The sequence below is a fragment of the Amblyomma americanum genome, chromosome 1, assembly GCF_052857255.1.
Source record: "Amblyomma americanum isolate KBUSLIRL-KWMA chromosome 1, ASM5285725v1, whole genome shotgun sequence".
Classification (NCBI taxonomy): domain Eukaryota; kingdom Metazoa; phylum Arthropoda; class Arachnida; order Ixodida; family Ixodidae; genus Amblyomma; species Amblyomma americanum.
Genome location: NC_135497.1, coordinates 428,559,096 through 428,573,698, shown reverse-complemented (window position 1 = coordinate 428,573,698; position 14,603 = coordinate 428,559,096).

Below are 14,603 nucleotides of genomic sequence, written 5' to 3'. Positions count from 1 at the left end.
TAGTGGCTAATTAATCTTCGTAGACGTGCGATTCCTAGCAGTGAATCACGCAGGAGAAAATCGTGCAGTTGAGAGTTTTGCTACAGCAGCGGACGCTGTAGGCCTGTTTACGTGATCCGGCATCTGACGATGCCGGATCTTAATTAGCACCTTGATTTTAGAGAATACTCGTCGCTGTCGTTGGTTTCCTCGACGGGCGTTAAGACGGCTGGCGTGACGGTTAACAAATGTGTTCTCCTGTTGCTGTATTAGTTGCATCAACTCTTTCGCGTGCATTCTTTTTTATCTTTACACACTCAGAACAAATACACCGGCATGTTGCGAATTGATTTTAGTCTTTGCAGGATTAAAGATCGCTGCTGTATTTAGGTCTCTCGCTGTCTCCGAGTGCCACGTACGGCAGACAGCAGGTTTAATGTCACGTATGTGTTTTCCTGTTGCAGTGTATATTAGCCGTATCGCATTTCGCGCATATTGATTACAGTCTTTCGTATTCTTTCTTATGTTTACAGGACCGTCTGGACGAGCACGTTCGAGGAGCATGTACAGTTGAGCATCAATAATAAAAGAATAATCGCATATCTCTTTAGCGTCGTCTTCGGAGAGCGGCCCCGCCTGCTACAAGTAGACTGACCGATAGGCACATCCACCAGTCCGGTTTACGCGCGAAGTCATTGCAGAAGAAATGTGTAAACTTGTTGAAAACACGTTTTTAATTATCGTTATTGCTCAGTTTGTGAAAAATAGTAGTACAACTGTTCATAAGCTTTAGTTACATTATTATGCCGCGAGGCGGCGTGAGCAGTAGACAAGTTCCAATACATGGACATGTAGACTGCTTCCTAGACGTCACACTAGACGTCTTGTTAGACGTCTAGAGTATTGGAACGCAGCCCCTATTGGTCAGTCGCAGAGCGAACACACCGACGCTGCGAACGAATCCGCCTATTTCATTTTCCTGTGCTGCCACCTCGCGTACAACGCTGGAAGCTCACTGGTAGGGTACTGCGCGCCCAACCCGGCCGGACTGAGTGCCGCTGCGGAGCACGTTTTGTTGGAATCTATCAACGATGGCGTGTCCTGGGCAGCACCTGGTACCTTGAGGATTTCTAGGGTTGACTGAAGGCTTGGTGCGAAGTCCGAGGCAGGCTGTAGTGCCCACCGAAGAGCAAATTCTTCAGTATCTCCGATCATCCGGCATGCGATGCGAACACCAGCTAGCAAGGGCCGCCGCTTCAGAGATGAAGGCTACATTCGGAACATAATGTTCAATGAAATATCCCAGATCAGTGAGGTTGGCGTTTTCCGCTGTATATGCCTGCCATTCATGAAAGGTGGATACTACATCGTGCACGCCGTAGTACGGAAAACGACTGGGGACAACAGTTTCCACAAGCAATCGTTGTGCTCAAGCGCTGCCGAATAGCTACACGAGCTATAAAAGCACAAGCGTGCTCGCAACAAAGCAGCTCTGCTAGCATTTCACTGTATTTTCCCACAACACACCGCTGCATAGGTTAAACAAGCATGCGCGTCCATAAAGACGAGCGCGAGAGGCGCACATTAATCCATTCCGGCGATACCACGCAGAGCTCTTCATCATGGATATGATTCGAGCACACGTATAACGCACCTTCTTCTTCTTCTGCCTCTTAATACGTGGCACGTGCCCACACGGAGGGATTGGCCAGGATGTAGTGGCATAAACAAGGAAATTTCGATAGGAGATTATGACAAAATTTTGACACCATGCGTGAATGCTCTCGTAGCTTCTTTTTCGTTGCCCGCTCCATCGCGCGTTGAAAGCGGCTCACAGCACTTGCCCATTTGGCCTTCTTGCTTGAGAAAGCAAAAAGCGCCGGAACGAAGTCTGGGTGCCGCGGTGACATTCAAGACCTTCCTGCCCATGAATAAAACACTTCGTGATCGACTGCACACGCATTTAAACACAGTACCTCGTCCGTACCTGTCACAAAGTGATTCCCGCACAGTCTTGACGTGCTTGACGGTGCCCAAGGGCGGCACGATCGTAGAGCCGGCGAACTGCTTTTATCCACTCTTCGCGTCGAAGGCTGTCCCGGGAAGCGCTCGGAAAGCGAAAAAATCCGATTTTACTTCCCTTTACATATTGGGCATTGCTGCCGTATGCAACACATTTCGTAGGTATCGCCAAATGCGTCGCGCTGAACGCCCGACGGCTGCAGCAACGCACCCCGCGTAGGAAGCCGGTTTGTTTACACTTCCACGACCCGTCTGGAGTGGAGCGAGCGACCCTTCCAATATGTTTCGCGACACCGCCGCCAGGGGATGGGCGCATGCGCAGTCGCGTCGTGAAAAAGGCGGATTCCAACCGGACGGAAATCGTTCGCAAGCCGTCTGCGGCAAGAGCGGCGGCCCTCTCCGCTCCAGAGCGAACGAATTCGCAGTGCCGCGCGGTGAAATTCGCAGCATGTGAAACGTCCTCCAGGAGGGTACCATCCTTCGGCCGGTATGTTCAGTCCCTGCCTCCCAGAGAGATGGAATTCATGGGCTACAGCCCGCTGCTGTCTGTTTTTTTTTTACTGTTCCCCCTTTGTATTTTTTTCTTATCTTCCTTTCTTTGGGGCATCTATTCTGTTTTCCCTTATGTCCTTTTTTACGCGTCTAGTGTCCAGACACCAGCACAATCTGGCAAGGGGGTATTTTTTGGCCTCTTCCTTCATTTCTGACGCTTCCCTTCTGCCTCCAAAGCCGGGCTGCTTCGCTAGTCCCTTAGGTGGTGGTAGAAAGCGGCTGCACGTTGAAACACGCTTGAGACACGCAGATATGTTTTCGCCAAAAATGAGAAGGATCGCCCTGCTTCTTGAAGCTTGTTCCTTTTCCTTTTTGTACTGTAAGACTTAACATCATTAACTAGCCGAGCAGTTCTATTCTATTTTTTTATTCAAATTGTCATTCACAATTATTTGATTCTTGTTTTCACAGCTAGGGGTCCACAAGCTGCCAGAGGTTGCGGCTAGTGTAGGGAAGGCTTTTATGGGCCTTCCCGACTAGCTCAATTTCAGCAAGAAAGCCTTTATTTTGACAAGGCTCTGCAGAGGGGCTACAGGTGATAGTTTTATTTCACATCCTTACTGCATGCACTAGCTATCCTAGCTACTATTGTCCAAAATGCATTTTTCCAAATAACGTTTTCTTTTGCTGTTTGTATGTGCAGCTGCCATCATCGAAAAGAAGAAGACAGCTGTGTAGGTTGTCCCGGCATACATCGGCAGGCAGCCGTACGCAGCTCTTCACTGGGGTAGGCGGCGGCAAAAAGCTCATGGCTGAGGTGCTAGTTGCCTGGGATTGCACCTGGGCCTGCCCTCATTGCAGCCGCTCCCTCGAACCCGGGCCCTGCTACAGCAGCGGAGTCTGAGGAGGCGGTCGAGCCCTGATGACACCCTACAGGGCTAATTATTCGCTTCCACGCAGCCTCCACTGCCCGCCTAGACCTGCGGCTCTTTGTTATGTTTTAACAAATGTTCAAACATTGAACTTCATTGCCGGTTTGCTCATTTTCAGTGCATGTAACAATAGAATGTGGCATTTACAAACTCATTGCATACACGATATTTGCCAAAATGAAACATTCGTCACAGATGAATTTGACAATGCGAAGCACATAATGCTAGGTAAGCAGTGTCGGCAAACTAACAATGGGACTGCAAGTCAGTGTACCTGGATGCAATGCGGTGAACAACCAGTGGGTGTACTCGGGTGGGAAACATTCAGTAGCCAGTGAGTGGCTGGATGCCTTCGGCGAAAACAAGTGCATTAGCTTCGGGTGGGCAATAGTGGGTAGCCAGCGAGTGTCACTGGACGCCTGTGATAAACAAACAGCGGATAAGCTTGGGCGGGAAATATTGGATAGCCGCTGGGTTGGGCCGGCTACCTATGATAAATACGCCAATGAGGAATCTTGGATGACTAATATCGAATAGCCAAGGAATGCCATTAAAGCCAGTCAAGAACTTTGTATGCCATTACTGGCTTCTGATTGGAAAGCCAGTGAGGTGCACTGGCTCAAACATTGGGTCGGGTAGCGCCCCAGTCAGATGCCATTATAGGCCTTTATTGGAGCCAATTTTCCCCGGTATTCGGCCAGTTCAGGACCATTATCGGCGTGCTGCTTGGGTACGCATATTAAATATTATATGTTACATGCTACGCTGTGTTGCTGTGCCAGGTGCACCAGGGGGGACGGGCCTCGTCAGGCTTATTATGCATTTTGCCATCCCCCTCAAGTATGTACACATGCTTGGAATAAAGAACTTACCTGCTTGGAATATTTTGCTGTTGTCCATGTTTAAGTTTCATTAACGTGGTTATGGATTCACTATAAGAATTTTGGGGATCACTGGCACGTGCCCTCAGTTTTACTCAGCGATAACTGCGAAAGAGCGTTATGCACAATAAATTTAGAGGGGGCGCAATATCATTCTTTTTCGAAAGCTCTTTATTTACAATGCCTGGTTACGAGGTGCAGTATTTAATGGCTTCAGAAAAGCTGCGTTAGTTGACTTAAACTTAGGTCAGCTATCACAGGTTCAGCAATTTTTTGGAGCCTTTCGCTGGCGACGCTTTTGATTAGGGAAACTTATTAAAAACTGCCCTCAGGCGGTCATTGCATAAAGATAGCGTCATGAGGCCACAGGTTAACCTACGTAAGTCGCAAAGTATGAATGAGGCCGTCTCATGTGCAAACTGCCAGTTACACATGTTCAATGGCAAAGCGACAACCGCACGAGTCACCCTGCAACAAATTGAGAAACTTAAGTCGAAGGTGCCTTTATTTTTCTCATGCCCAGCTTTCTGGGACATCTACTACTTGCGCCATCTACCGGCAGTGGCGGCGACAGGGAGCGAAACTGAATGGGTAGGGGTACAAAAAAATCGTAAAACGTGAACAAAAGCACCTACAAAAAAATGCTTCGGGGATTTGAATAATATACACTTAGCTGAGGAATGTGCTGAAGTTTCAGTCCTGAGTTATTAATACACGAGCTTCCCAGCGCGTTTGAATATTATGCGATGCTGCCTACGAGAGGGGGCCAAAGTTTTGGCATTTTTCCAGACTTTGAAACTGTATAGCACCGTAACACGGATAGATATCGAAAATGCTTCCCGGTTCTAGGTACCCAAATATATGGTGTTTAAAATGGTGTGCAACAATCTGGCATAGCTTTGATCAAGAAGCTTCCTGAGGCATTTTAATTGAAACCTGATATCGCCTAAAATATGAAAGATGGCGCCCGGTAGCGAGCTACGCTGCAGAAATGGTTCGGACTGCTGAAGTTACGTCCATTTCGACGCTTACCTTTTTATCGGGTGACTTTTGCCTTGCAGACAAGAACGCATGTCAGAGCTCGACCCCAGTGTCTCGACCGGAGCTTTAAATAAAGAACGTTGTTACGATGACCATGCATTAACGCAGCTACATAAAGTATTCGCGGCTGTTCATATATGCTTGTCGTGGAGCAACTTTGCAAATTGTCAGCCCTTTGCTATTATCTAAAAAGTTTATTGGGGCGTGTGATCATGATATATTAGGGTATGAGAGCTAGCTCGCCTGAATTTTAGCTATTCTTGTTACTTTTAAAGAGCGTAGCGGCATTCAAACGGCAGACATCAAAAAGTATTCGCGGATATAAATGTTTAAGTTTATTCTTTTAATACTTATTTAAGAAAATTTTATATAGCTTTACTCAAAACATCCTGAAGCAGTTCAGCTGTGGTGGGGCAGAACACAGAATTTGGAGTCTAGAAGCAAATAGCGTCTAGATAGACGTTCAGGTTGTTATTGTCACGTTCACCTGTAATGCTTTCAAATTAGTGACTCTAGCGTTGTCAGAATATGGTGACTCAAGTTTGCACTTAGTGTTCTAACCTGGGTTCAGAACCTTTTGTTTTGGTCAACTAATTTTAATAAATGTGCTCGATTCTATAGAAAATATATTAGTATGAATGAAAAATTTCACGCATGATCACTATTCGTACTTTTATTGCAGCAGCTTTTGGTGACTTTTTTGCTGTTCTTTCATTCTGACTTCTGTAATATGCATGCATGATGTATTGCCGGGATCCATCCTGTGTAACACAACTGAAAAAATGAGGCTTCGCTTTTGAGGTACGAAACTTCGCTTTTAAAGATACCGCAAGATAGCGCCAACTTTTCTCCATTTTTGCAAACAAATTGGTGAATTTAATTGTGTCCACTTCTGTGCTACGAAAAAGCGCTTTTACATGGACGTCATCAAGGAAGCAGTTCATAACGGTATATATAAATGGTAAATATGGTGGCTGTCGCAATTTGCGACGCTGCCAGCCGCTACGCTGCCAGTCGCTGCTACGCTGCTTCGTCGGCCGATTGTCATGATATCGCAGTTAATTCCCCCGCACCTCCCAGAGTGACATCGCAAGGGGCCGCCAGGTGCAAGTGGGTTAACCACGGATTAACAGGGTTAGTCGCGATGTCATATCAATCGTTTGAAGCGACTGTCTTGAGAGCCTCCTTTGAAGAACGTTTGGATCTGCCCTTTGAGGCTGGGCTGTAATCATTTTAAGCAATAAATATTTCTATTTCACCAGTATAATAGATGAGTTGCGTTATCGCAAGCAGCTTGCTTTTAAGATTCATCTTCAAAATGCTATGAAAACGTGTAAAAAATTGACCGCCAATAGCAAGAAAAAAAGGATGTCAAGGGGTATAAATTAGAGGGGGAAGAAAAATAAAAAACAACTAAGTGTCCTGCCCACGCCGGTACAAATACTACATTGAGACTGTTAAAAGAATGAAAACAAGAACTGCCCCCCGTTAGGACGGCCAATAAAAATCAAGAGAAACACCCCCACAAATACATTCAAAGAGAGAGAGAGAGGCAGATGGGGGAGGTGGGGGGGAGGGGGGGGGGGTTGGCAAAGTCTTGCACAGGGTGCCGGGTGATGTAGGGCCGGCTCAGGACCCAGCCGCTATGCCCACTGTTGGGGACGAGGGGTCCTTGAGTGAGCTGACTCTTTCAGCGCCGCAGGTCCCTTCTACGAATGACGTTGTCAGACTTGGTTATGAAGGAAACTGTACAGGGGGTTTATTTTAAATTATTTACAAGATTTTAGAAACCATTGGAGGGTGATGGGAGAAGGTCGGAGGATCTGAGAAGATCTGAGGCTGATCGAGGATTCTCTTTTCACGGCACTCGTCGTCCGGTTTTAAAAGGGTCCGGTCCCTAGGATTCCCCAGGTTCGAGGCGGTCTTCGCCAGGTTGTGCGTGGCCTAACTTGCGTTGTCGTACACACACACACACACACACACACACACACACACACACACACACACACACACACACACACACACACACACACACACACACACACACACACACACACCACTTCACATAGGGACAATACCCCGTCACATGCCTCGCCGGAGAAAGAGGGTGCCGCTGGACAATCGCCCCCACAAGAGAGGGCGGTGTCTTCGAGTTCGAACGACAGTTCTCACGCTCCAGCCGGACACGTCTTCCGGTAAGTCCGAAGGGGGGAGGCACCGGCGAGCAGGCATAGTTGAAGGGGTGAGTCACCTCGGCTCGGTTCGGCGGTCGCTAACTGCCTCCGGGCCGCACGATCTTCCGCGAACAAGTTTTACAAACGGCAGTGGAATCCTCCGTCTCGAATCCAATAAACCTCTCGAGGACCGAGCGTGGGAAACAAGATGCCTATCGCCGTGCAGGGACCCCGGCTGCAGGTGTCCTGGCCGAATACGCAGCTGAATCAGACCACCGGCTGTCGCCAGAAACCTTACAGCTCCTCCGCGGCCCGAAAAATCTCGAATGTCCAGCGTTGACGACCGCTGGGCAGGAAGAGATGAGATGGCGTCCGTGTTGGTCCCCTGGCTTGCAATGTCATCGCCCCCAAGGCAGAACCCAAAGCACCACCAACAAAGGAAAGCGCAGGTGGGACGTTCCAAACAGCAAAGCACTGCCCCACCCGCAAGCGCTCGGACTTCGCCAAAGATTCACCAGGTTTCTTCCATTGACAACAATACACTTTTAAAAAAATTGTGTTTAAATTTGGGTTAATGTTGTGCCGACTGAGCGCGAAACATCTCCTTTTGAAACTGCCACAGCCGGATTACTCGGAACAAAGTAAAAAAAAACACTCACACAGGAGGAGATTCCTCTTAGTTCTCCCGCTTACATCAGTCTGCTCAAGCCATCAGCATTTCCGTGCAGTTTCCCCTTCTTATAACGCACCGAGAAATTGTACTGTTGGAGAGCCAGACTCCATCTGAGCAAGCGACCATTTTTGGGGGACATCTGTCGCAGCCACGGTAAAGGACAATGGTCAGTCTCAAATACAAACTTTGCTCCGTACAGGTAACACGACAACTTCTGCGCTGCCCAAACTAAACACACGCACTCTTTTTTGGAAGCGCTGTACGCTTCCTCTCTACTGGTCAATTTGCGGCTGATGTACAGAACTGGGTGTTCTTCATAGTCGTAGCCAACTTGGCTTAAGACAGCACCCAGCCCTCTATCACTGGCATCACACTGGACTATGAACGCTTTCCCATAGTCAGGGGTCCTGAGCAAGGGTCAGGACACGAGTGCTTCCTTCAGGCTTTTGAAGGCGTTTTCTTTTTGGTTATCCCAAATTACGTTAGTAGGTGCTCCCTTTCGCAAGGCGTCAGTTAAGGGACTAGCCCGCTGTGAGTAGTTAGGAATATATCGCTGATAGTACCCAACTAATCTCAAAAATGAGCGAATGGCCGTTTTCGTCCGTGGTTGCGGAAATGCTGCGATCGGGGCTATCTTTAACTCGGATGGGCTCCTAGTTCCCTGGCCTACAACGTGGCCCAAGTACGCCACCTGTGCGCAACCAAATCTACACTTTTCTGCCTTCAGTGTCAGTCCACCCTGCCGTAAACTACAAAACACGGTTTTTAGGTGTTCTAGATGCTCTTGCCAGGTTTCCGAAAAAATTGCCACATCGTCTAAATAAGGGAGTGCAAAGCACTGCATGTCCTTCAGTACGATGTCCATGAGTTTCGAGAAGCTGTAGGGGGCATTCTTCAACCCAAAACTGAGCATTAAGGGTCGAAAGGTGCCCGCTGGGGAGATGAAAGCGGCATACCTGCTCGCGCTTTCTGAGAGGGGAACTTGTCAATATCCCCGTACGAGATCGAGGGTGGAAATGAATTTCGCGCCGCTCGCCCTATCTATCCTTTCCTCTATGTTGGGAATCGGGTATAGCTGATCCCTGGTAATTGCATTAAGCTTTCTATAATCCACGCAGGGACGAGGATCTTTCACTGGGGCCTCAACAAGAATTAGCGGTGAGGTATAGTCACTTTCCGCTGGCTCTACAACCCCTAACTCCAACATGCGCTGAATTTCCGCGTCCATTATTTCCTTTTGCCGCGGTGATACCCTGTAGGGTTTCGACCGTACCGGCTCATCAGAGGTGAGCTCGATTTCGTGTGTCTGGAGGTGTGTCTTTCCCGGGCGGCTGCTAAATAGGTCAGCGAATTCGCTCAACAACTGCTTTAGCGTGTCGACCTGTGTCCCGCTTAGGAAATCTGCATTCACGGAGTGAGCCAGAATGTTTTCCACGTTGTCACTAGCGTCCGCACCTCTCTTCCAACCCTGACTCTCGCTGTCCAGCTCTTCTGGTTCATTTAGAGTCAGATTGACGATCCCGCTGCGTTCCACGAACGGCTTCATCAAATTGCAATGATAGATTCTCACCTGCTTTCCCCTGCCTGGAACCCTTAGCGCGTAATTCGTCTCCGAAAGTTTTTGCAACACTTCTACTGGACCATCCCAGTGAACTTCCAGCTTGTTTTTTCTCGATGGCCGGAGGATCATCACGCGATCGCCCGCGGTGAAACCTCGAAGGCGAGAGTTTTTGTCATAATAGACCTTGGCGGCCTCCTGGGCAGGTTTCATATTTCGATTTCCTATTTCCTAATTCCCTCGTGTTGTTAAGGCGGTCCAGTAGCTTAAGCACGTACTCAACCACTGTCTGGTTCTCTCCTGTCCCTTCCCACATTTCTCTCAGCATTCGGAGGGGAGAGCGGAGGGCTCTTCCGTACACGAGTTCTGCAGGCGTAAACCCCGTAGCTTCGTGGGGGACTGTTCGTAAAGCGAAAAGTGTGGCCTGCAGACAATCCTCCCAGTCTGCTTTATGCTCATAACAAAGAGCGCGTAGCACCCGCTTCAGCACCGAATGCCATTTCTCTACACTGTTGGACTGCGGATGATACACCGAGCTGTGCAACAGTTTTATTCCGCATCTTTCTAGGAATGTGGTCGTCAAGGCGCTTGTAAAGACCGTCGCCTGATCGGCCTGGATTTCGGCCGGAAATCCTATTCTCGCGAACACTAACAAAAGGGCATCAACTATTTCTGTGGAGCTCAAGTCCTTCAACGGAATTGCTTCGGGAAATTTTGTGGTGGGACATAGCATAGTAAGCAAGTACTTATAGCCTGATTTCGTGTTAGTCAAAGGGCCTACTGTGTCTATTACAAGCCGGCGGAAAGGTTCCGAGATCAATGGAACAATTTTCAGTGGAGCCTTCCATGTCTCTCCCGGCTTGCCCACGCGCTGGCACGCATCGCATGATTTTACGTAGCGTTCTGCATCTTTGAAACAACCCGGCCAATAATATTCCATTAATAGGCGCTCCTTTGTTTTATTGATTCCCAGATGTCCTGCCCAGCCATTTCCGTGGCAGAGACTCAGAATGTCCGCTCTGTATTTTTCGGGCACGACCAGCTGATCAAATGTTTTGCCTTTTCTGTCCTGGTAGTGTCGGTATAGTAAGCCTCCCTTCTCATGCATCGTTATGTTGCGGCTCGCGATGCCCTCTTTAGCTGTAAGGTGCAGTCCTTTCAAAGTGGGATCCTGCTTGTGTTCTTTTGTTAGCGACTCCCTGTTCACCTGCAGAAGGCGGTCAAAACTACGCGATGTTGGAGATAAAACGGATCCTTCAGCGTTTTCTGATTCCTCTACCGACTTAGTGGTTGGAGTTCCTCGTCGCTCATTTGCTCGGTCAGCTGTCTGGCTTTCATTCCTCGTTGGTTCACTTCCCTCCTCATTTGATTGCATCGATATGCTGGCTGGTGCGTCTCTGGCTACCTGAGGATCGGGAATTTGACTTAGTTGAGATGCGAGCTGACGAGTTTTGGATCTTGTCAAAGCTTGTATCACCCCGCTTCCGAGTTTCTGGCCTCTCTCGCGTAGCAATTGGTCTGATCGATTCGAGAAGATGTAAGGATATTGAAGTGGCACGGCCTTCGAAACTGCGGCCTCAGGGATTACCTCTCCAAACGGTCCACAAATTATCACTCTAGCTATGGGCAGGCATACACTGTGTTCTTCTACTGCCTGTTTTATCCACGAGACTTCTCCCGTAAAATCGTTCACTGACACGTAAGACGGGTGGACAACGTCCATCGTCGCGGCGCTATCACGAAGCACCCTGCACGGTTTCCCGTTAACGTGCAGCTCGTGCAGGTATGGCTTAAGAAACTCTAGATTCTCGGCGTTATCCTCGACGCACGAGAACACCAAACGTTGCTTTGTACACTTGGCTGCAAAGTGCCCGACACCATTGCAGTTGTAGCAACGAAATGGCCTGCTAGCCTCAAACTCTTTTTTCGCGGCTTTGTCTGCTCCCTGTCTCTTCGCCTGTTCTTCACGCTTTTCTGGCGCTGCCTTCGTTGCCTCTGATTGCTCCGAACTTCTAGCACTTCGCATCTTTCTGCTAGGCCCTTTATCTCGCATCGCGTTTCGAGCGTGTGACGCACCCTCTTCAGTGCTCAACCTTCTGCGCGAAACGTACTCCTCTGCTAGCTCAGCGGCCCTTTCAACTGTGTCGACGTTTTCCCTGTCTTGAACCCACAGTTTCACCACTTGGGGAATGCTTCGGTAAAATTGCTCAAGGCAAAAACACTCAATGATTTTGTCTCGGCTTTCGTAAACCTCGGCTCCTTTTAGCCACTCTAGCAGATTCGTCTTTAGTCCATACGCGAAATCCGGATAGCCCTCGCTATCGTTTTTCATTGCGTTCCTGAAGCGCTGTCGGAAAGCTTCGGCTGACAGCCGGTACCTTTTTCGCAGGCTGGCTTTGACTTTTTCGTAGTCAGCTGCGTCTTGTGTGCTAAGTCTCGCTATGACTTCAGCTACTTCACATGGCAAGAGTGTCAGAAGCCGTTGCGGCCATGTACTGCGAGCAAAGTTCTCCATTTCGCAAGTTCTCTCAAAGTTTCCCAGGTACAATCCTATGTCCCTTCCACTTTCATAGGGCTGCATGAATCTGTTCATTCTATATGATTGTACATCGCTTGCTCTTTCAGGAGACCCGGCTCTCGAACTGTCGCCTTTTTTTCGGTTTTCGCTTTCAAGCTGCAATCGCTTTAGATTTCTTTCTTCTTTTTCAGCTTCCCACTTTTGCCGTTCTTTCTCTTTTTCCCATTCCGCTTCCCTTTTTCTTTTTTCTTCCTGTACCAAATTCCACGTATCTACCAGCTGATCGTCATCTACGTGCTTTTCAATTGTCTTGCATATTTCAAGTTTTGTAATTTTTCCCTGTACTTCTATTGACAGCTCCTCGCATAACAACAGCAAGTCCGACTTTGACATTTTCATAAGGTCCATGACAATGCCTTCTCCGCTTAGGCAATGCTATCTTCAAAATTACGTGAGATTACCCTTTCTCAATTGACATACACTTCCCAGTGATTCTAGATTATTCTCTCAAAATCTGAAGCCTGGCGAATCCTATAGCAAAATGCCGAAACGCTTACCGGTTGAGAAATCACGATGTCGCACGCTCCATCCCAGCTGCTGCCAACCAGTTGTTGGGGACAAGGGGTCCTTGAGTTTGCTGACTTTTTCAGCGCCGCAGGTCCCTTCTCCGAATGACGTTGTCGGACTTGGTTATGAAGGAAACTGTACAGGGGGTTTATTTTACATTATTTACAAGATTTTAGAACCCATTGGAGGGTGATGGGAGAAGGTCGGAGGATCTGAGATCTGAGGCTGATCGAGGATTCTCTTTTCACGGCACTCGTCGTCCGGTTTTAAAAGGGTCCGGTCCCTAGGATTCCCCAGGTTCGAGGCGGTCTTCGCCAGGTTGTGCGTGGCCTAACTTGCGTTGTCGTACACACACCCACACACCACTTCACATAGGGACACTCCCCCGTCACATGCCTCGCCGGAGAAAGAGGGTGCCGCTGGACAATCGCGCCCACCAGAGAGGGCGGTGTCTTCGCGTTCGAACGACAGTTCTCACGCTCCAGCCGGACACGTCTTCCGGGAAGTCCTAAGGGGGGAGGCACCGGCGAGCAGGCATAGTTGAAGGGGTGAGTCACCTCGGCTCGGTTCGGCGGTCGCTAACTGCCTCCGGGCCACACGATCTTCCGCGAACAAGGTTTACAAACGGCAGTGGAATCCTCCGTCTCGAATCCAATAAACCTCTCGAGGACCGAGCGTGGGAAACAAGATGCCTATCGCCGTGCAGGGACCCCGGCTGCAGGTGTCCTGGCCGAATACGCAGCTGAATCAGACCACCGGCTGTCGCCAGAAACCTTACACCACATTTCAGCGTACGCGAAATGCAACAACGCTCCGGCTGTTTACCCCCGGGGGGTCGAATTAGTTCGAAGCGCTCCAGTGCGCTGTCCCTCATAGCCCGTAATGGAACGAATTTGTATTATTTCATTGTAGCTTTTCACAGTTCCCAGGTTACTCTGCCTGCAGCAGCTTTGATTTCTGTGGTCACGTGAAAAACTAATTATACTGCACTGAACAGTACTATCGCTTACTTTGGAAGCAGCAGCGTTTGGTAAATCAAACCAAATACAATTGTAATAGAAAGGTAGAGCGCAACAAAAATAACCAGACGCTAAAAAGGAATGGATACCAATAAAATAAGTCACGAATTGCATTCTATGTTACAAAGTTAATGAGAATATCAAATAGGCGGGGATGTCATTATAGCTGGCGGGGATGTCATTATAGCACGTAGCGGAAAGCACAATGTCAGAAAATTACCATGAATGAAGGGGAAGCCTTCGTAACGATAACACTCATGGGAAGTGATCTGTTACGTTTACAGTAATATTCGAAGCACTGGAGGTTATATTTCTTTTCTCCTTTGCACCTTTGGGGAGGAAATCGAGCAAATGTAATAGGTCTATTTTCATGGCGTCGCTGTCAATAAACTTGTACTTGACACACTATCTCATTGCAGGTGCGGAAGGGGTTATAACTTCCCCGCAAAAAGGCAAGGACAAGGGCTATAGTGCCGACATAAAATTTTTTATTATACACTTTTTATACAACATTTGGAAACAAAATGTGTACAGTCAGAATCACATAGCGTCATTACCTTGTGTTCATGTTACATGTACAACCAGAACGATGCACTCCAAACGTAGCGAATATGAATATAACTAAACACACTTCACAGCAACATGGCATACAAAAGAAGCAATACTTTGCGAAAAGAACAAAGAACAAGGCAAACTTTTAATCGGTTGCCAAACAAAATGAGTCAGCAAAGAAGAGCATACAAATGA